General features: G+C 45.9%; 1 protein-coding gene and 1 long non-coding RNA gene across 6 annotated transcripts in view; one reads left to right on the top strand and one right to left on the bottom strand.

The window, feature by feature from the left end:
* Foxn3 (forkhead box N3) overlaps nucleotides 1–21,157 on the bottom strand; it is a 384,532-nt gene that overhangs the window by 118,666 nt on the left and 244,709 nt on the right. The gene's annotated exons all lie outside the window — the stretch shown is intronic.
* Nucleotides 16,014–19,948, top strand: LOC144377914 (uncharacterized). Its single transcript, XR_013439203.1, has 2 exons — nucleotides 16,014–16,158; nucleotides 19,512–19,948. It is a non-coding gene; the product is annotated as an uncharacterized LOC144377914 (long non-coding RNA).

Genomic DNA, 21,157 nt, shown 5'->3' on the forward strand with positions numbered 1-21,157 from the left:
TAGACATAATTAAATCTCTTACAAAGGAACAGGCCCACATGGTAGCACACCTTGGCTCACAATCATCATCTCAAATAGAAACTCAAAAATCTTTAAAAGTGGAAACAAAATTATAAATCTCATCATTGATGGCAAGTAATAGGTTAGGTAATTTGGACTACTCTTCTGTGATTTCTTGATTACTAAGGAATATATAAATAACTAGATAAGTACATGTATATTTTTGATAATATGGAATGTGTGTCAGGGTATACCAAAGAAACTCTGCTTAAAACCATGGCTACAGTTTTAGATGCATGCAGCTCAGGATACATCTTATGAACAGATGCAAAGGTGTTTATCATTATCTTTGTGCTACACAGTTTCTAATTTTACATATGAAAACCAAGGCATCATTCAGCATAAAGTACATTATTTGCATGATGTATTTGCATTTGTAAAACATCCACATTTACTTTTACTGCTTAATGGGCCCCGGTTTAAATGGGCCACTCTATATAAATGGAGTACACTGGTTCCCAACTCAATGGTGCTGATAAGAAAACTGCTCCTTTTAGATGCAAATGAACCTACTAATCACAATTAAAATGGTGGAGTTGAGGAAAGCAGAGCAGCTGTTCCTAGAGCTACAAGTCTAGGGACAGTTTGGTTCTAGCTTCATCTCTGGAGCAGCCTGGGATTTCCCCAGATATCTGCCCAGTGGCCGGGGATCCGCTCAACTTCTCCAAAGGACTTGAAAGAGGAGAAACAGCTCCCCTCTGGGAGCCAACTGGACAGGTGTGGGCGAGCTACCCTTGTGTTCACCTGGTAGGAGGCTCAGCATTTGTGAAAGAAAGAGCAAAAAGCAAGATCCACACGTGAGAATTTAAATAAGGCTTAAAACTTTAACATAAAAATTAGTGCCACCAGGTCCTTCAGGAATCCTCCTGAAGATACACCCAAAATGAACCAACTGGAAGCAGGGACGTGAGATATTTGCACACATGTTCACAGCGGCTTATTCAGGAGAGGCAAGAGGTGGAGGCAGATGCAGTGCTCACTGATGGGCGAATGAATATATAAAATGCAGTAATACATATTAGGGGACATTCCTGAGCCTTAAAAAGGAGATTGTGACACCTGCTGCAACGTGGATGAGCCCTGAGGTCATTTGGGGTCAGACAGATGTGGACAGCAGAGCATAAAGTTAAGGGAATAATTCTATGAACTGGCCCACCTTACTGACCCCCATGTGCTTTATTATTATTAGTCATTATTACCAGTCATAAAAAGCAATTTACCTGCAGCCCTGCCGGGCTTAAGTCCACAGGATAAGACCCATTCCTCAGCAAACTACCTGTAACCTACAAAAGGAATGCAACTCCCTGCCACCCCATGAGGCTGGTAAGAAGAACACAGGTCACCATGCAGGGGGGTACTTTTGTGACCCTTACACAGAGCAGATCCCAGAACTCAGCAAGATAAGGGTAACTGCCCCCTAACCATAAAATCGGTAATGGGTTCCAATTAGAACTGTTGAGTATGGGCCAAAGCGACCTAGGGTTGTCATGGCAGTGGGGACTTAAGTCTGATGGTATTCTGCTGTCCATCAAAAGTCAAGAGGTGAACCTGGATGAGCCTCTGGAAAACTCCCTGGGACCCCCAATAAAACAGGAAGGCAGGAGAGACACGCCTTCTCTCTCCTCTCTGAGAGCACCTACTCTCTCCCTTGAGAGTGTCCCCCTTTCCCCTTTCCTATCCCCAACTCACATCTGTTCCTGAGTGACATGTCTGAAATCATTCTGATGTGATCACAAGAATTAGGGTTTCAAGGGGGTCCTCTCCAGTGACTCAGTTTCCAAGAAGGCTCCAGCCTATAACACAATGAGCCAGTCACAAAAATACAGAGATTCTCTGAACTCCTTATCTGAGGGGCAGGAGTAGTCCAACTTGGGTGGCTGCTTAATGGGTACAGTTTCAGTTGTGAAAGATGAAAATGTTCTGGAAGTGGAAGGCAGTGGTGGCAGCATGAATACATTTAATATAACTGCACACTTAAAAATGGTTAAGATGATACATTTTATTTCATGTGCATTCAACCACAATTTAATAAATAATTAAGTGGTAGGTAAATGCTACCGGTTTGGGTCTGGAGTGTCCACGTGGAAAGGTGGTGAAGATGGTGTGGGGACAGCACCACACCCTTCTTCTCTGGCCATGTTAAGCCCAAGGGGAAATGGTGTATGGCTGATGCTAGATCAGAGAGATCCAGAGACTGAGGATGCCCGGGCCCCTCTCTCCTTCCCTTGACCATGACGCAAAGGGTCTTGATGGACAGGTGGAACCCACCAGGGATTTGAGACAGTCAGGGAGGTTGGAGAACTTGGATACAAGGAACAACAGTAAAAATTTTTATCTAAAATCCATCCCTCTAAGAGGAAAGCACTTGTTGAGGAAAAATACCATTTGCCTTGAACTCAGTGGCAGGTTTTATAAATCCTTGGGTCCTCTCTGTCACTAAGATATGAGAAGGGCTGGACACACCATGTTGTTTTTATTTTTAATGACACATAATAACTGTACACATGATATTCTGATACATGCACAGGATGGGTAATGATCACATCAAGGTAACTGGCACATCTATCACGCCACACATTTATCACTTATTTGTGTTGGGAAAATTCAAAATCCCAAGGCTATTTTGAAAAATACAATGAATTGTTGTCAATTACACTTTACTGTGCTACAGAAAGTTACGAGCCATTCCTCCGTCCAACTGTACCCTTCCCCCCCCTTCTTTAAATTCCCAAGGCACACAAGGATGGCCATATAATTAAAGCCTTAGCTACACTTGGGAAAAATCTTAGCTTCTTGAAACCACAGGAGGAACTGGACAGATTGCTTCCTGGTGCTGGGTCAATAGGATCATCTCCAGCTGCCCACCGTGCACTTCACTGCAGGAAGGGGGTTGGGGGCACCTTCCTCATCAGGACCACCTGGCCTGAGAGTTCCTAAAGGGTGCCACTCGTCCTCCAGACCCACTTGCAGAGCCCAGCATGTGCTTAGGTCAGGAAAGGTGTTAGAGTAAGCTACTTTGTACCCTCCACCTGCACTTCTATGTCCACGTCCACCCCTCTCTAAGGGCCAGGTTCAAAGGAACCACATGCCACCCAGCGTCAAGGCTGCTGTCCCAGCCTTAGCTTTTCTGGAAAAGCAACTCTGTGTTTAATGCATCCTTTGTTTGCATTAAACTGCTATGACTTCATTTATGCAGATGCATGAATCTTCATAGGCAATAATTTCAATCTTTGCATAATCCCATCAATCATGTGCTCAAAACCACCCCTGGTACCCTGCAGCCTGTGGCATGTGCAAGTTCCTGAGCTCAAAACGACTGGCTTAACTTGTTCCAGCTATATGACTTGCCACCCTTCCAGTTTTCCTGCCCTGATGGCAATGAGTTGTTCATGGTCATGGAATGCCATTCACTTTTATCTTTGCTCACTCACTGTCTCTCCTTGGAATTCCAGGCCCTCCCCTCACCTCTTTGCAAACTCTTGTGTACTCTTAAAAAAAAATACTGTTCACTTATTTCTTTTCCCCTCCCTCCTCCATGTCCAGAGCAGAGCCTGTCTACATGTGCATCACATGATTGTAATTTATTCATTTTAGAAGCTAGATTAAATGCCGGGCATGGTGGCGAATGCCTGTAATCCTGGCTGCTCAGGAGGCTGAGGCAGGAGGTTCACAAGTTCAAGGCCAGCCTCAGCAATTTAGTAAGGACCTAAGCAATGTAACAAGACCCTGTCTCTAAATAGAATGGGGCTGGGGATGTGGTTCAGTGGGTAAGCACTCTTGGGTTCAATCCCCAGTACCAAAAAAGAAGAAAAAGATGAAGCAGCAGCAGCTAGATTGTGACTCTTCCAAGGACAACTGTCCTATTAGCCTAAAGTCCTCGGTGGCCAGCATGGAGTGGGTATTCAACAGATGTTTGCTGAAAAAAAAAATAAATTAGCCCTGTGCAGCATACACAAACGGTATCGGATGCCTCATTCTGAAGCTAAAAATACTTCATTCAGAACGGTGAAGTCACTTGCAAGGGTCGTAGAGCCAGTAAGTGACCCATGATACTTATAAAGCCCAGCTCCTATTTCTTACTGTCACTTGACTTTTGCCATCTATGGAAAATACAAGGAAAACTGAGGAGATGATACAAGCAACACTTGTAAAGTCTGGTGGATGTTTCTGAGAGTCCACACACTACCTTCCTTTCAGAATGGACACGGAGAAGGACAGTCCCGCAATTCGCTCCTATCAGTGCATCTAGTTTAACTTGAAGCCTGAGCAGCCAAGCGCTAAATTAACATTAGTCTCTGCAAAGGTGCTGGGGCTCTGAACAGGGGACACGATGCTTGCATAACTTTGAAGAACAGATTTACACACCCCTTTGTCTCCCATATCAATGGACTCAAGAGCTGCAGCCGTGCACGAAGGATCTTTTCTTTCCACTGTCTAAGAGTTGAATGCAGCCGTTTTCAGCTTCTTGCTGGTGATCACTCTACTAAAAATAGCTTTGATGCTGTCACATGCAAACTTGAGCAGAACCTGAAAGCAGATCCTTTTTTAGTTCTGAGCTGGTTCAACTTTAAGAGAGGCAGCTGTTAACATGCTCCAGCGTGCTTACACGACGCTCAAGTAGTTCTGTGGCTCGTAGTATTAAAACACACACACACACACACACACCTCTGAAAAGGGATAGCTCAGGGTTTGCTGCCTCTGACACATCTGTGTTGACACATCTGTCTGCAGAGCTGGGAAAGGAGGCTTGGCAGAGGCAATCCAAAATGTCCAGCTTTAAGGGGAAAAGGACCATCGCTACAGCTGCAGCGGAGAAAGATGCTTTCTGAGATTCGGAATCAGCAGTTGGACCACTCTGGACACTTTCTGAAAACTGGGCCCCAAAAGACACAGAGTATGGGCTTAGGAACCAGAGGAAACACAGGCTAGGTTGTATGAAGTTTCACGCTAGAACATTTGGGCTGAGCCTGGCCAAGCGGGGGAGGGAGGGGGACAAGCCTTAGGAAAACAGGCTTTCAACCAGTTCCTCCTTTCAGACCTCTGCAAGACGTGGTTTCAGCATCCGTGTTGCATGGACCTTCTGCATGGAGCCAGGGGTCAATAGAGTGACACCAAAGTGCCTGATGTTCTCCATGACCCCTGACAGACAGTGTCCTTTAGAAACAGGTCACCCAGAGAGAGAATGCTGAGTGATCCAGGGACAAGCCTGGGACACTGCAGTTTCTTAAAAGAAAAGAAAGGAAAAAACAACCCACCAGCCAAATAAATGGTGGGGTTTTTTTTTTCTTTTCTTAATTCTATGTGTTCAAAGGATGAGTCACATCATATTTGTTTATGAAATAAGAATTTGTTCTATGAAGTTTTGTCCTAGAAAATTTGAGCTGAGCCTGGCTGAGCTGAGGAGGGAGGAGGGACAAAGCCTTGCCTGCAGCAGGACTTCCCACAGGCTGGATGTCACTGCATTTACTCACTCAGAGACGCTAGGACATGGGAACCGAGATCACCTGTCCCACTTGAGACGTTTAAGCTGGAGGTTCACTACACGTCACAACCCATAATTTAACAAAAACCTCGAATTCTTGGAGTAGATCTGGAGAAAACACACCTTTATTACATCACTGTCCCTCCCCGTGAGCTTTGGTGCTGTCAGCTAAGGACATGTAACTTAAGTACAGGAGCGAGCAGGTCCCCTATGTACATTATAAATTTCAGCAGCCCATGGAGGTTACATTAGTGTAGGCATTTATCACTTAGGTTATAGATATTTGAACAACAGAACAGACTTCATATACTGCTGTATCTTTAACACTCATTTTTTGTTAACAAGACAAAAGAATTTACAGTCACTGCCAACAGCTTGCTGGCAGCTAACACTAGGATGAGCCGTTGCCTGGCAACAGTCAAGCATGAGCCGTTGCCTGGCAACAGTCAAGCCTGCTTCCCCCTAAATCAGGAAGAGCCACTGCTAAATCTAGACTAATTACAAAATGGGACAAATATTTTAAAGCTTTATGTTGACTAAGAATTGGAGAGGGGTGGAGAATCTCGACAAGAACGATTCCTATTGAACGGATCTAACTCAATACAACATGTACTTGTCTTTAGCTCGTGGCCACAGTTTATGTAGAACAATTTAGGAAACCTGGATGTTTCCGCAACTTTTCTAATTTCCCTAAATATTATACTAAACCCAGCCATGTGTTTGCATTCTGTGGAATGCATGTCTTTTGCAGACTACCTGAGAATAAAAATGAGAAGCAGCACCTGAGAAGTCCTCCTGTAAAATATATACAGTCATTCCTAGGTCTCAGCTGGGGGGTTGGTTCCAGGACTCCTCAAGGACACCAAAATCCATGGTTGCTGAAGTCCCTTAGATAAAAGGGCATAAGCAGCATCTGCACATCATGAACACATGTCCCCCCAATTGCTTTAAATTATCTCTAGATTACTACTAATACCCAATACGAGGCAAATGCTGTGTAAATAGCTGCTGCACTGTATTGTTTAAGGACTAATGACAAGAAAAAGAAGTCTGCACATGTTCAATACAGATGCAATTTTTTTTTTCCAAAATATTTTCAGATGTGGGCTTGTTTGAACCCGAGGCTGGAGAGCCCCAGGTAGGAAGGGCTGACTATGTGTTTGCCAGGAACATCTGAGGACTCCACCAGCACTTGTTACAACACTGGCAGCCCTGGGTGGACACACAGTTTTGCTTTCAAGGTGCTCTTTGTTTGTACTCTGGATTCTCCCCGATTTCAAGACTGCTCAGAATTCTCTGGGTGGAGGAGGAATCCAGAATTCTTTCAGAGTTCCTGAGGCCGGCCAGCCTGCCATCAGATGTATGTGGCTCCTGGCAAAGTCCTATACAACCAAAGCCCCAAAGTTTAAAGACCCTGCTTCATCTCCAGGAGCAGACTTGAAGGAAATGAGCTACACACACACACACACACACACACACACACAGGGGTCTGGCTCCCTTTACTATACAAAGTGTAGAGGACTCTTCCCCCAAAGAAAACACCGAACATAACAGACAGAAGAAACCAGAAAAGCAGTTGGCAAACCAGGAGCCAAATGGTACCTACCACCTGGGAGCTCAGAATGGCTTTCACGTTTCTAAATGATTGGCATGGGGAGAATCAAACAAAGACATTTCATGACGTACAAAAATTATAAGAAATTCAAATTTTGGTACCTGTAAGTAAAATCTTATTGGGATATAACACACTCATTTGTTTATTTACACATCAATTGGGGCTGACTATTTACTATTTGACCCTTTACAAGAAAAAGTCTGAAGATGCCTAAAATAGAATAAAATCTTAGTTCTTAACAAGAAATTGATTTTGGATTAACTTTAACCAGGACCAAAACAAAGCAAATAAAGCCACTGACTCAAGTCTGGATTGCTCTATGTATTTATTATTCAGTGACTGCACTACCAGAATTTCCAGAAACCAGTCCCGGTGGAATGCTAATTTCATTAGTATTAACTCTAATAATCAAGACTTGAAATCCTCCTGATTTTGGCTAACGCAATCCTCCCTTCACCTCTGCACACACAATTCAAAGTGCTTTTCTTAGGTTGTGTCTCCTCTATGTTGTTGTGAATGGAACAGTCTGAGGGGCTCAGCAGATTGTCCACGTGAATCTACAACATCTTTTAAACGGAGACAATTTTGATTATTCAAAACACGCATGCAGACTGTTTTCAGGGATGAGAGAAATATGGAATCAATTATATTTTATGTGTAAAGAAGCCCGCCCACTGGATCATGCCGGATGGCCCGTGAACTTTGCTAAAAAAGTGCTGACGCAGATGACTGTTGGGACAAGGGCTCACTAAACTTAACCAAGGGCTCACTAAAACCAACCAGGCCTGTTTGCTTTTCTACCCGGTCCTCTGGGTTCTGCATTTACCAAGACACAGTATCTTGTGGCTCACTGCAACCTGTACTTCTGATTATTCTAGACATGACAACCAGAGTTTCTGCAGGACCGTGGGGAAGGTGGCTATCCTTTCCAATCACGTTACCCAACCAATAAAGGGTCACTTTTCAATCCTTTTGGGGTCACGAAGAAGTAAAACCTGAAACAGTCTCTGATACATGCTGAGGGCCATTACCAAGTAGGAATGACGCATCGAAATTTCCTTGCCAAGCGTACCCCATGCTGCTTAGAGGACATTTGATGGAACATTGCATGCATGCTTTAATAAGGTGACCTTGCTCAAGGACCAAGGCGGATTCGGGTTTAGAGCTGATCAGGTTTGAGGAAGTAACCGGCTCCTTGAGTTTAAGGCGTTGCCAGTTTAAGATAATGGGTTTTAGGGAAGTTGGAAGTTGAAGATTATTGCTGGGATTAGGGTGTTCCTGCTGCTTGTTCCCATTGAGTTCTCGTGAGATTAAAATGGGATTTGGAGAGAGCCTCGTGGAGTAGGTGGTTTGTGGGGGAGACAGCAGAGCGCGTTTGCCCCTGGACCTGTGTGGAGGTGGTGTGAGAGCTGGAATAAAGAATTGCTGTTTGAACCTACAAAGCTGTGAGTGCCTCGTGATTCTGGTGCCAAGCCGAGACATTGGCCTTGGCAGATACAGGCCAGGTGTAAGTAACTTTTGGGCATTCAGCACCCACATAAGAATTAGAATTAAGAATTATAAAAATGAAAAACAAAGGAGGGGTGGGATTTCACAGAGTCTGTGCTTTGAGCAAAGAAAAAGAATAAAATTTTATGAACTGGGTACAGCCTACCATTTTGAGCCTGACCAAACCAAACCAGAGACTGGGAGGAGTCTGTGGACGGCTTTTGCCATCTGGGTGCCCATATTCATCCCACATAGCCAGCTACACCCACAGTGGTATTGGAAAGCCACGTTCAGGTTCAATACTGAAATATCAGGCTTGACCTCACCTTGCGCATGATGAACCTCTGGTAGCACGGAACCCAACCAAGCTTGGCCGAGAGTTCCTGACAGCCTTGGCTCTGCTGGGCTCTCCAGATGGTCACAGACTGACCCGAAAGGGGAATGAAAATTCCTCAAGTCACTAGAACCTGGGCAAGCCCAGTTCTCTAAAAACAGCTCCCCGTCAAAGCCCGGCACCATGAACTATCCTCAACATGAAAATAAATAAATAAAACATCAATAAATGCCACTTGCCCACACGGGTGTAGGAGTATTGATCCATGCTCCTGGCCCAGCTCACATCCATTCCCTCTGTGGATGTCCCAACGCTCACAGCCACAGTACCACTGTGCCCAGAACCCAAGGGATGGAAGCAACCCAAGAGTCCCTCAACAAGTGCACAGCTGAACAATCGGTGGTGTGTACACACGAGGGCACCTCCGTCCAAAAAGGAAAAGAAAGTCTGACACATACTACCACATGGGCGGACTATGGGGACAGCAAGTAAAATAAGCCAGTCACAAAAAGACAAGTGCCACATGATGCTACTGGTATGAGCTACCTTGTGGAGTCAAAAAACAAAGGTAGGGACAGAAAAGTGGCTGCCAGAAGCTGGCGAGAGGGTATCCATTTTTCAAAACTGAAAGTTCTGGAGATTGACTGCACAGCCTCGTAAACATAACTTACCACTCCTGAACTGCACACTTAAGAACAGCTAAGGCGGCAGAGTTTCGGACCCAATTAAAAATAGGAAGAACATTTTTCTGAGAGAGAGACTTTCTTTCCTAAACTGCTAACAACATGGAATTCAGGGTAATTTTGTTGAGTTTTTCAAGCTATCCTATTGCCTGACCACTGTGCATGAGTGTATGTTAACTTAATGATCAGAAAATATAATAAAGCTACTTTAATCATGAAAAAATATGAAACAAAAGGCTTCTCTCCCACACTAGACCAGTAATCTACATAATTTGGGGCTTTGGGTGGGGAGGTGGCTCGTCTGTATTTGCTTTTAATAAAGTATCAATTTAAATTTGGTCACTTGTTTATAGTCTGCTTCTTTTTATGCCTTACCTCAGCCCCACCAAAAGAATAGTCATTGTTCTTTTGACCAATTAAAATGTTCAGGTTAATTCCATAAAAATTACCAAGATGCTTTACAATGAATCCCCTCCCATATTTTCTCAATTTGTTCACCCAATAAGTATTTCTTAAGTGCTCAGTAAATACCGGGAACACACAAAGGCTTAGGGACACAATGGCAGCCGAGATGAGCTCAGTTCCTGGTTCCCAGGCTTAGACTGTAACTGGGAAGACAAGACATGTGGGGGCTGTGGAGCTCTGCTTGTGTTTCTGTGTTAGGGCGCACACACACTCACACACACGTGTGCACACACACACGTGCACACACACACACGTGTGCACACCCACACACATGCACAGAGACACACAGGCCCTGGGGCCATCTTCCACTCTTGGCGATACCACTAGCCAACCCAGGACAGTCGCCATGCCCACCACAGTGAGGGGCCACTACCAACAATGACAGGTGGATGTGCTCAACATGAGACACTGTCATTAACTTCAGAAAAAGTAAGTGGAAATTTCTTTTTTTTTTGTAATATTTATTCTTTAGTGTACACAATACTTTTATTTTATTTATTTTTATATGGTGCTGAGGATCAAACCCTGGGTCTTGCACATGCTAGGCGAGCGCTCTACCACTGAGCCACAGCCCCAGCCAAGGAAATTTCATTCTTGCTCAAATTTAATTATTTTTCCCCTCCTGGCAGCCAACATTACTGCCCCAATAATCATGCTTCAGGAATCCTAATAAGTACCTTAAATTATTTCCCTAAGTGTACTTAGTAGAAGTTCTTTGATACCCACCAGCCCAACAACTAGGGGTGATCAATATGTCCTTGATGCCCAGGGCCCAGCCTCATTTTGCAGCCAGAAGATCATCCATCCATCTCTGTAACCCCTTCCCTACTCATCCTAGACCCTATAACCAAACATCTATCGGATGTCAAAGCTCTTCCCCCGAATCATCTCTTAGTGCATCCCAAGGCAATATTTTGATAAAGAAGCACAATTAATGATAATCCTCAACATTCAGCATAAACCCCAAAGGATACATGACTTAAGATTGTTATAACAACTTAGATATCATCCAGATATCTGGCTGCCATTGTGTCCCCAAGACTTCGTGTGTTCCCAATATTTAGTGAGCACTTAAGAAATACTTATTGGGTGAATAAATTGAGAAAATATGGGAGGGGATTCATTTAGGTATCATTAGAAACCAGATATAATCAACTTCATCTACTCACCCCTCTGCTTGCCCAAGAGATCAAAATCAGCCAGCAGCAAACCCAGCTCAAGAATCTAGGTGCCCAGCCTCCCTGGCCATGCCTCTGACTCTCCCACTTCCACAAACCCTCCTCCATTGCTCTGATCCTGGGAATGTTGTCCAGAGCACTGTCTGAGGATCAAAGAACAGACAGAGGCTCCAACTGCTGGCATTGTCCGAGTAGTGCTCAAGAATGGAGGGAAGGCTTGAGGCCTGGCTGAGAACACTGCAGGGGATCTGAGGTGTCACTTCGTAAGAACCCTGTATGGCTACATTTGGTCACAACTTGGAGTTCCTTTCCTAGCATCAACCATGATTTGCGCTGATCCAGCCACATTCTCCCAGTGGCCCCTCAGGGACTAAGGGCCCATCAATCCATGAGCTGGATGGGAAGCAGCACTAACGGGGCCCATTGGAACAGTGACCCAGGGGTTCTGACCACTGATTGCCTCTCAGTCTGAAGAACAGTGAAGAGAGCCCACCATGACACCCCTGCTTTAGTTCCTTGAAAGACCCTGGGTAAACTCTTGTTGTGAAGGACTAAGCAATAGGCCACAGCACTCATGCTTTCCTGTACACATACCCTCCTGGGTGGCCTGGTACACTAGCAACTATGACACCTAGCGGAAACTGGAAGAACGCTTGCATAGTGGGGTGTACTTGATCTTGTTACTGGAAATTGTGTGTGTGTGTGTGTGTGTGTGTGTGTGTGTGTGTGTGTGTGTGTGTGTTTTGCTGGGGATTGAACCCAGAGCCTTGTGCCTGTGAGACAAGCACTGTACCGACTGCACTATATCCCCAGCCCTTTTACTGGAAATTCTTCTACCACCAAATGATTGGCTTTTGAAGGAGGTCAATCCCACGGAGAGAGGCCCCAGATGTCTCTCCCTAACTGTCCCAGCAGAGAACCAAATGCACAAGTGTGTTGGGTGGCCAACACAATAAGGAGTAGTAATAGGCCATTCAAGCTGAGCTGAGGCCAAGTTGCCAACACACAGAATGGTGAGCAAATGAATGATGATTCTTTAAAAGGTGTTTGTTATGCAGCAGTTGCTAACTGACACAATGTTCCATTGGACAGAACCCGCCCCCAAAACCGAAACCCCAAGGTTGCAATGTGGTTTCAAGATGTATCTTGATGTGGGACCTTTGGTGCCTATCTGTCTATCTAATATAAAAAGGTAAAGCAATAAGAGCCATCTCAATAGCACACTATCTATACGGCCTCTAGGAGTTACTGAGGAAGGTCCTTGAATAAAATCCTCTGCACATGGCAAATGGCACAGCTGCCTTCCATTCAGTGGCCGCTCACTCAAGCCAACCTTTCCTACCAACTATGTGACGCAAGGCTCGGTAATCCCCCCGCCACACACACACTTCCTCAGACATGTCGGAGGAGGAAAGGGTCCTGGGAGTCAGTGCTAGAGCTAACACAGATTTTCCTCTCTCCTCAGAGAGCTGTGCGGAAATCAAGCTGTCCTAGAGAGAGTTGTTCAGAAGGCATTATACAGTGATTGTTCTCCTGGAAGTGCCCACTTGGAGCTAAGTAGCTCAAAGCGTCACCAGGGAGAAAGGCAAGTTTCAGCACAGGGACAGTCGAAGGGCCCGGTGGGCAGTTTGCTCTCATGATTGTCTCTCAGCAGCACATATGGACCATAGTTAACCAACCTTCCTGTTCTCCTGTTCTTGTTCATTTATTGATTCAAGAGCCAGAACCAGGTACAAGGCCAGGCAGCAGCTGACACCCCAGAGTGGGTATGCTGATGGATAATTATAAAATGCACTTGCAGCTATCAGTTAGTTATTAAGCACACTGTAAGTGCCAGGCACTGTTGTAAGGATTTTAAACATTTACTCATTTAGTGCTTGCACCAACCCTATGAGGAAGGTACTATTTTTTATGATTGTGAACAGATAAGAATCCCAAGGCACAGAGAGGGAATATAACCTGTCTGTGTGCAACAGCAGTGAGTGGAGCTAAGGACACAAATCTGGGTTCTAACTGCTCTACTGGGGTTTCCAGATGCAGCTTCACAGTGTCCTGCTGGGGACTCAGCTGAAGTTTGGAGAAAGGTGACCTGGAGATGAGCTGAGGTAGAGAACAGAGGCAGAAAAGCCAGACAGGGAGGCCTCTGCTGTCCAGGAGAGGTTGGGGAAAGCTAAGAAGGGGACAATGACAAAGCCTAGAGGAAGTCCTAAATCAAGGGACACTTCTAATATGATTTCAAGATGTATCTTGTTTCAGTACCCTCGGTGCCTATCTAATATAAAATGGTAGAAAGGACAGGATTTGGTGCAATCGATGTGATTCTGAGGTCTGTGATTTTGGATATTGGGTTGCAGGAAGAGACCTGCTGAGACAGGCAAATTCAGGAAGCAGAAGGGCCTGGAAGGTGCACAGATGGGCCCGGGGTTGACAATTCACCCCCAGCTTCCGTGACCCACCAGGAAGACTCACAGGACTCAGTACACAGGGACGCTCACGGTCACAGCTGAACTCAGCAGAAGGATGCAAAGCAGTCAGCAAAGGGAAGGGGCTCATGGGGTGGAGACCAGAGGAAAATCTGTGTTAAGCTTCAGGGCCCTCTCCTGGAGTCACACAGGGTGGGTGACAGCCCATGTGGGGTGCCACCCATCAGGGAAGCAAATCAGAGACGTGGTGCCCAAGGTGCCTACCTGAGGCTTCCAAAGTTCAACTTGCAGATGTCAGCCAAGGGCCGACCTTGCAGGCAGAACTTCTCAAGGAGGGCCACCTCAGGCCTGCTACGTTACTCCCTCTGCACAAAGTGTGAAGTCGGATACAGGTGACGTCTTACGTCCCACACCAAGGGCTCCCATTTCTGGGTTCCTGAGTGGGTATCTGGATAATGAAGCTGAACTCAACTTTCCCTCGTATCTGAACAGAAAAACCAAAAATCGACAGCAAACACAAATGACCAGGCAAGGTCACCAGGTTCTGAGGTGGTTGCCCTACCCCTTGCTGTCCAGGAAGAGCGTGAGTTCCAAGATGACACACTGCTTTTCACTATTAAGGGAAGTCAAGGTGAGGTCTGCTGCAGAATCAAACACAATTACAAGTTGAATCAGCTGCAATCCAACTAGCCTCCATCTCCAAACAGAAAAACACTTTGGGGGCAGCCGATAGGGGGAAGACAGAGATCACTTCATTTTTAAGAGAAAAGGACAAGTCAGGAGCTGAGATCAGGCATATGTTCAAAATAATTGCTTCCTGTGCGTCCCAAGGCAAACCGCAGGGCAAAATCCAGCGTCCTCCAGCACCTCCAGGATTCACTGGGCAAGAAAACAGACCCACAGGTTCAGAAGGAATTTTTAATAAAGGAAGCTCCATCAAAAGGCTTGGCAGTAACTTTGTAACCAGGGTACCCTATTGCCCAAATTCTGTGCTGACCCAGACTTCGGAACTATGATGACTCTTTCAAAGGTTTTATTCAGGATCACCAGAAAATTGGTCCCCTAAGCGTTGAAGACACCTGGGATTCTTCCTGTTGAGTTTCAAACCATCCGGGTGGCGTGCCTCTGCATACCTGAGTGAGTTGGCGAATCCCCAGCCACGGAGCAGTGAGCAGAGCCCTCGTGAGGCTTCTGATCACACTCAGGGTAACCCAAGTGCCACTCTAATATAGGCAAAAAGCCACTTCTATCAATAAGACCTTGAGATAGATAAAGCAGGAGGCTGATGGTGTGGGAAGCGGATGCTGACTCAGATTTAGAGACACCCAGGTAGGAGCTAAACAGAATAGACCTCTGGGAAGCATCAAAAAGTGGAACAGACCTAGAGCGTTCATTAAGAGAAGTGTCAGGGGGCTGGGACTGTGGCTCAGCAGTAGCACATTTGCCTGGCATGTGTGAGGTACTGGGTTCAATTCTCGGCACCGCATATAAAAAAAAAAATAAAAGTCTATCAACAACTATAAAAAAAAAAATCTAGAAAAGTGTTGGGAGGGCTGGGAAACCACAGCATCGGGCAGGCAGCACACCAGAGGACTCCAGCCTGGTCAGCCCCAGCCTGGTCAGCTGATCACGCAGGGTTTCATGGGTGGACCCCCATGGGGGCAGCTGCGGTCCAGGGGAAAGGACCTTTCTCCTCAGGATGCAAAATAAAGGAACCGTACTCTGGCCCATGCTCTGGGCTTTGATCTGAAGACACACTGACCCAGAAGACAGGGACAGCACCTGGGTCCTCTTAGTAGATCTCACGTTCAGTTTTGTTTGTTTAGAGACCTTCAGGGGCATTCTTACTTCTTCCCATTCCTTTCTTCTTCCTTTTTTTTTTTTTTTTTTGGTTAATAAGAAGCCCAACAAATACAACTAGAGATCAAATTATTTTTAAGTATCTGAAGGCTCCAGGACATTGAATTATACTCCAGTTCCTCAACTGGGGATTTCTCACTGCCTTGGTTTTTTTTTTTTTAAAGTAAATTTTTTCCTGAACAAAAGCAAGGATCTTTTAGGTCCTATAATCTCATTTCAAATCCTTTTACCCCTCCCTACTCTCTGGCCCCGATACTGCAATCCTCTCGGGTAATCTGAGGTCCAGCAGGAGCCAGGGCCGTGGTGGCCTTTGCTTTTCCTCCCACTCTGCGGCATTGTTCGCTGCGGGGAGGGGGGCAGTGTGCCAGGGTTCAGGGCCCCGTAATGGCTCTGTTCTTACAGGGCAACTGTTAATAATTAGCAGGAAGCATTTTGCCTTTAAATCTCACAGCTTGAACAGTAAGATCTTGTGGTGCCAAAGAAACACTTAATTCTACACAAGTGGGACTTATTTCCAACACATTCAGCGTGGATCTCCCCGCAGCACTAAACAGTCCCATTCATCCATCGGTAAGTAGCTGCTAAGCACCTACTCTGCGCTGGGGGTGAAGCCTGAAGTCGGGGACGTGAGGGACAAGGGCAGAGATGTGGCTCCTGCCCTCAATCAACTTGACATCGACCAGGGAAAGGGTGACCACCCAGAGTAAAAGCCGGGACAGACGAAGCTGGGGTGGGGATGGACTCAGGGGGGGCAGAGGGAAGGAGGAGAGGGGGGAACGATGTGGTGGCATCGTCCACTGCATAAGGATGAGAGGAGGGGCGAGGCAGCGTAGTCTGGAGCCACAGAAACCGGAAACTGGCCAGGGCAGACAGGTGCCTCAAGGGATCACTGAGCACTCTGAGGACAGGGGGGGGCCGGCTCACTCATTCATTCAAAACTAATTACCTGGTGGTACAATGGGCAGGGCACCTTTCTTGACCCTAGACGCAGCCGTGACAGGGTCCCATGCACAAGAAACAGTGTTTTGTCAGTGGACAAAACAAAGTCCCCATGCACAAGGAATCTGCTTACATGAAGTAAAACATACACGTGTAATAAAAGCTAAGGATAAAAATAAAGGACAAAGGAGAAAGAGAAGAGTGGGGCAGGCAGTTTTCTCAGGGACAAAAGTGTCACTGGGAAGCTGACATCTGAGCAGAGACCTGAAGAAGGAGCAGAGCTACAGCAACCAAGGTGACTGGAATGCTTTGGACCTGAAATGTCCCCCAAATCTCATGTGTGGCAGGCTTCGTCCAGGACGGGCCTGTAGGAGGGGAGTGGACACGGGGGGCTCTGACCTCGTGGATGGGCTGATCCACTGATGGGTTCACAGCTTGACAGGCTCTTGGGGGTGGGGTGGAACCTGTGAAAGGTGGGGCTTGGTTGGAGGAAGCAGGTCATGGGGGCATGCCCTTGAAGATGGATTCCTTCCCCTGCTTCCCGGTCACTTTTCCTGAGTACCATGAGGTAAAAAATGTCTCTACTCCACCTTCCCTCTCCGTCACAATGCTCTGCCTGACCCCAGGCCCAGGAACTCTGAAACCATGAACATAATAAACCTTTCCTCCTTTAAAGTTGTTTATCTCAGGCACTTTGTCACAGTGATGGAAAGCTAACACAGCACAGCAGATATCAGTGACAGAGCAAAGGCAGCCGAGGGTGAAGGTGAAGTTGCTTGAACCAAACGACCCGGGTTCAATTTCCAGCTCCATCCTTTACTAGCACTGTGACTGAGACTGTTTTAGAGACACTATAGGGCCCTCAAAGGCTGGCATAGTGCCCTGGATACTTCCCAGATGCAGCTTCATAGGATTTGCAACCCACTAGAGTCACCATATAGACACCTACTGGATCTCAGCCATCATCTCGTGATATCTGTGAGCCATTCAAGAATTAGAAATTGCCATCAAAATAACTGAACCCAAAGCCACCCTCCCTTCCTTTCCCTAACATCCACAATATGCAGGCAACATCCATATTAACCAAAGGGATTTGCTGATGAATATCAAAGGAATCTGCAGAGTTTTCTCTTGTTGATTTCAATTCATTAAATTAGCACCATTACGGAATAGAAATTATTCATACTTTTCAGGGAGGTGGGAAGACATTTCTGTAGTTTCCCTTCAAGAGAACATGCATGCTTTTGAAATATTTATCACTAGCCAGAGTGCTGAGAAGTATTAAGAGACCCACAATGAGAACACACTGATTTGATTGAAAACAACTCAAAGTGTGTGTGTGTGTGTGTGTGTGTGTGTGTGTGTGTGTGTGTGTGTGTGTGTCATCATTACCACTTTAAGGCAAAATTAGTGGGAAACCCCTGGCTATAGTGGGATGAATGAGAAGATAAAGACAAAGCCCCATTTGGGGGAGAGAATATGGAAGTGCAGAGATTAAGAGAAAAGAGAGCTTTTAATCCTGAGATAAAGGCTTTTTCCTTTGATCTCCTAACCTCAGGGATGCACAGAGACTTATAAGCATGAGTCCCCAGAGATCCAGAGATCCACAGCAGTGGTGAGATTGACTGAGAAGGCAAAGGAGACTGAAGGACCTTCCGTCCTGTCCCGCACCCAAACTGTGGGGAAGTCTCTGCAAAACCTGAGTGCAGGCCAGGGGTCACTTACTCCATGCACACAGGAACCACCTGGGGATCTTACTGAAAAGCAGGTCTGATCTACGAGGTCTGGGAAGATGGCTGGGGGGCTGCATCTCTCCCACCTTCCCAGGAAACAGGCGGCAAGTGCCACAACTAAGAGGTGGACAGCGCTGTCCTAGGCAGCAACGACTGGCCACCTGTGATTACATTAAAACTCAAGGAAATTAAGAGTTCAGTGTTGTCAGGTACAATAGCACACCCCTGTACAATCCCAGCTATTCAGAAAGCTGAGGCAGGAGGATCACAAGTTTGAGGCCAGCTTGGGCAACTTAAGGAGACAGGTTAATTTAAAAATTAATTAATTAAAAAATAAAAAGGGCCGAGGATATGGCTCAGCGGCAAAATGCCCCTGAGCCCAATCCCTAGTATCTAGTATAAGCAAAAAAATTTTTTTCAGTGCCTTAGTCACACTGGCCACATCTCAGGGGCTTATCACCACAGACTAGTGGCTATGTCCTGGACAGTGCCGATACAGGACATTCCCACCCAAACACGTGTGCACATGCACACCACCTCCAGCAGCTGCAGGGAGTCCCTCCTGAACTCAGGTTTATCTTCTCACTGTGCACCATACAGACGTTCCCTAAGGGACCCAGGCTGCTTGAGGGCTTTCTCCCTCCTTCCAGTTTATGCAAGACTAAGAGGCAAACAGTTCAATACAGAGGAGGGTGCATGCTCACCCTCTTTACAAAAGGAACACATCTCTAGAAGATAAAGGAATCGTCAAGGGACACACAGAATTATCTCCATATACAACACATTACACATCCTCTCCCTGGGTTTAGGTATAAAGGGCCCAGTGTTAGCTTATGACAGAGAACACGAGAGGTGATGCCACATGCCCCAACGTCACAGAGCTAGTGACAGCGGCTGGTGGCTTGTACGAGGTGTGTGTGGCTTCCAAGCCGTGTGGACTACTCTGGGGGACTGTGCCCAACCCCTGCCCTGCTTAGTAATATACGGTTGCTGCAGCTCTGGTCCAAAGGTGTGCTACATCTCCCAACCCTGAAAACAGCCCTAACCAGACGTTAATCATGGAGACTTATTAGAGGCACAAGCACAGAGTCCAGAAAATGCTTTTACCAATGATAAAAAGCAAAACTAGCTATTTATTGCATGCATTCTCATTCAACAAATATTTACTGAACCGCCACCAAGGGTAATTTGGGGGCCCTAAAGATAAATAAAATACCCCTGTTCTCACGTTCACACCTTTTTTTTTAACAGGTGCTATTATCAAAGAAAATAACCTTCCTAATGCAGAAATCTTTAGTCATCCTACACCCAATTTCAACTCTCGGGATACTTTTTTAAAAAATCACATTATGAGGAATGAAGACAACGCACGTATATTTTCAGTCTCAGAGGTTGCACAGAATTTTAGCTTTGCTGCATGTGCCACTCTGAGAAGGACAATGATCAAAACTCCTCTTGGAAATCAGAGGCTATTTGAACACTTGTCCATTTCACAACCCACAATCCTCCAGCTGCCCGGGAAGTCACCCAGAGTGGGGTGTGCACTCTCGGGCATGCTGGACTTCAGTCAAAAGTAATGAATTCTGTGATAGAAAATTGATCTCTCTTGTTCCCATAATGTAAACTCTGTTGAGAAAGCAAACAAACATGGCTGTAATAATTAATTGAAAAGAAAGACTCTAATTAAATTTTTATATTAGTGTACATAATGGCCAGAAATAGCAAACACTGCTTTGGGGGGGGGGGTGCAGGGGGGAGAGAACCATTGCTGCAAAAGGGCTAAAAGCTCTATGGCTCTGCAGATAACCAGTAACCTCTTATCACTCTTTAGTGCAAACAACAGCTTCAGCTCATTTTCTAACCCACAGTAAATGGCATGAAGTAGAAGAGTAGAGAACCATGAAATATTTAACCATTTACAATTTGGTCCAACTCAACAACTATTTATTGAGTGCTTCCCAGTTCCTGACATTGCGATCCGTGCATCCTTCCACCAACATTTACCAGTATCTAATAGGAACACGCAGATGTTCTCGGGCACGCACAGCCTGACCAGGAAAGCCATGAGGTCTTTCCAGGTCGTCAAGTGCCATCACCGGATACAGCAGATGACTACGGTCTTATAAGAGAAACAGCACATGTTCACCCAGCACATAACGTGAGACTGTGTACGCCAAGCCATAGCCAGGTGGTCCAGGAAGGTCATTCTGATGTAGAGAGAGAGATATCAATGGATTCTTGAAGAAGGTGCAATTTATCTACAGAACAAGAACTGAAATATCAGAGGTAAGCTAAGTCACCTTGAAAGAAGAGAAGGGTGTTCCCAACGCTTCTCTCTGTGATTTCACAGCATGCTGAAGGACTGCAGATCTGTTCCTTGACCAGGTGCCCTTTGCCATGAGCTCAACAGCTGCTGTCTGTGGGGTTACAGCTCTGGAATGCTGAGGAAGGGGCTTTCAGGATCAAGAAGTGACAGTGAGTCTAGAGTCAAGGTCTACCCTAGAGAGCAAACGTACCTACAGCCTTAGAAGCAGGTGGGAAAAACTCAACCTAAAGAATTCATACAATTCCAGAGGTGAACAGAAAGGTAACAGTAAACAGGACCTGTGCCCCCACAGAGTGTGGAAAGAAGCCCTTGGAAGTTGATGGGGCTGTTACAGATAAGATCCTTCTTGTGGGGTTTTAGGGAAAGATGTTCAGTTTTCCGGACTTCTGGTTTACCCATAAGATGGGGTCTTGGTCCCTCTCTTCTCTTCTCCCCTCCCCTCCCCTCCCCTCCCCCCCTCTCTCTTTTTGTTTTTGTAACCAGCAATTGAACCCAGGGGTGCTTAACCACTGAGCCACATCCCCAGGCTTTGTGTGTGTGTGTGTGTGTGTGTGTGTGTGTGTGTGTGTGT

The sequence above is a fragment of the Ictidomys tridecemlineatus genome, chromosome 5, assembly GCF_052094955.1.
Source record: "Ictidomys tridecemlineatus isolate mIctTri1 chromosome 5, mIctTri1.hap1, whole genome shotgun sequence".
NCBI lineage: Eukaryota > Metazoa > Chordata > Mammalia > Rodentia > Sciuridae > Ictidomys > Ictidomys tridecemlineatus.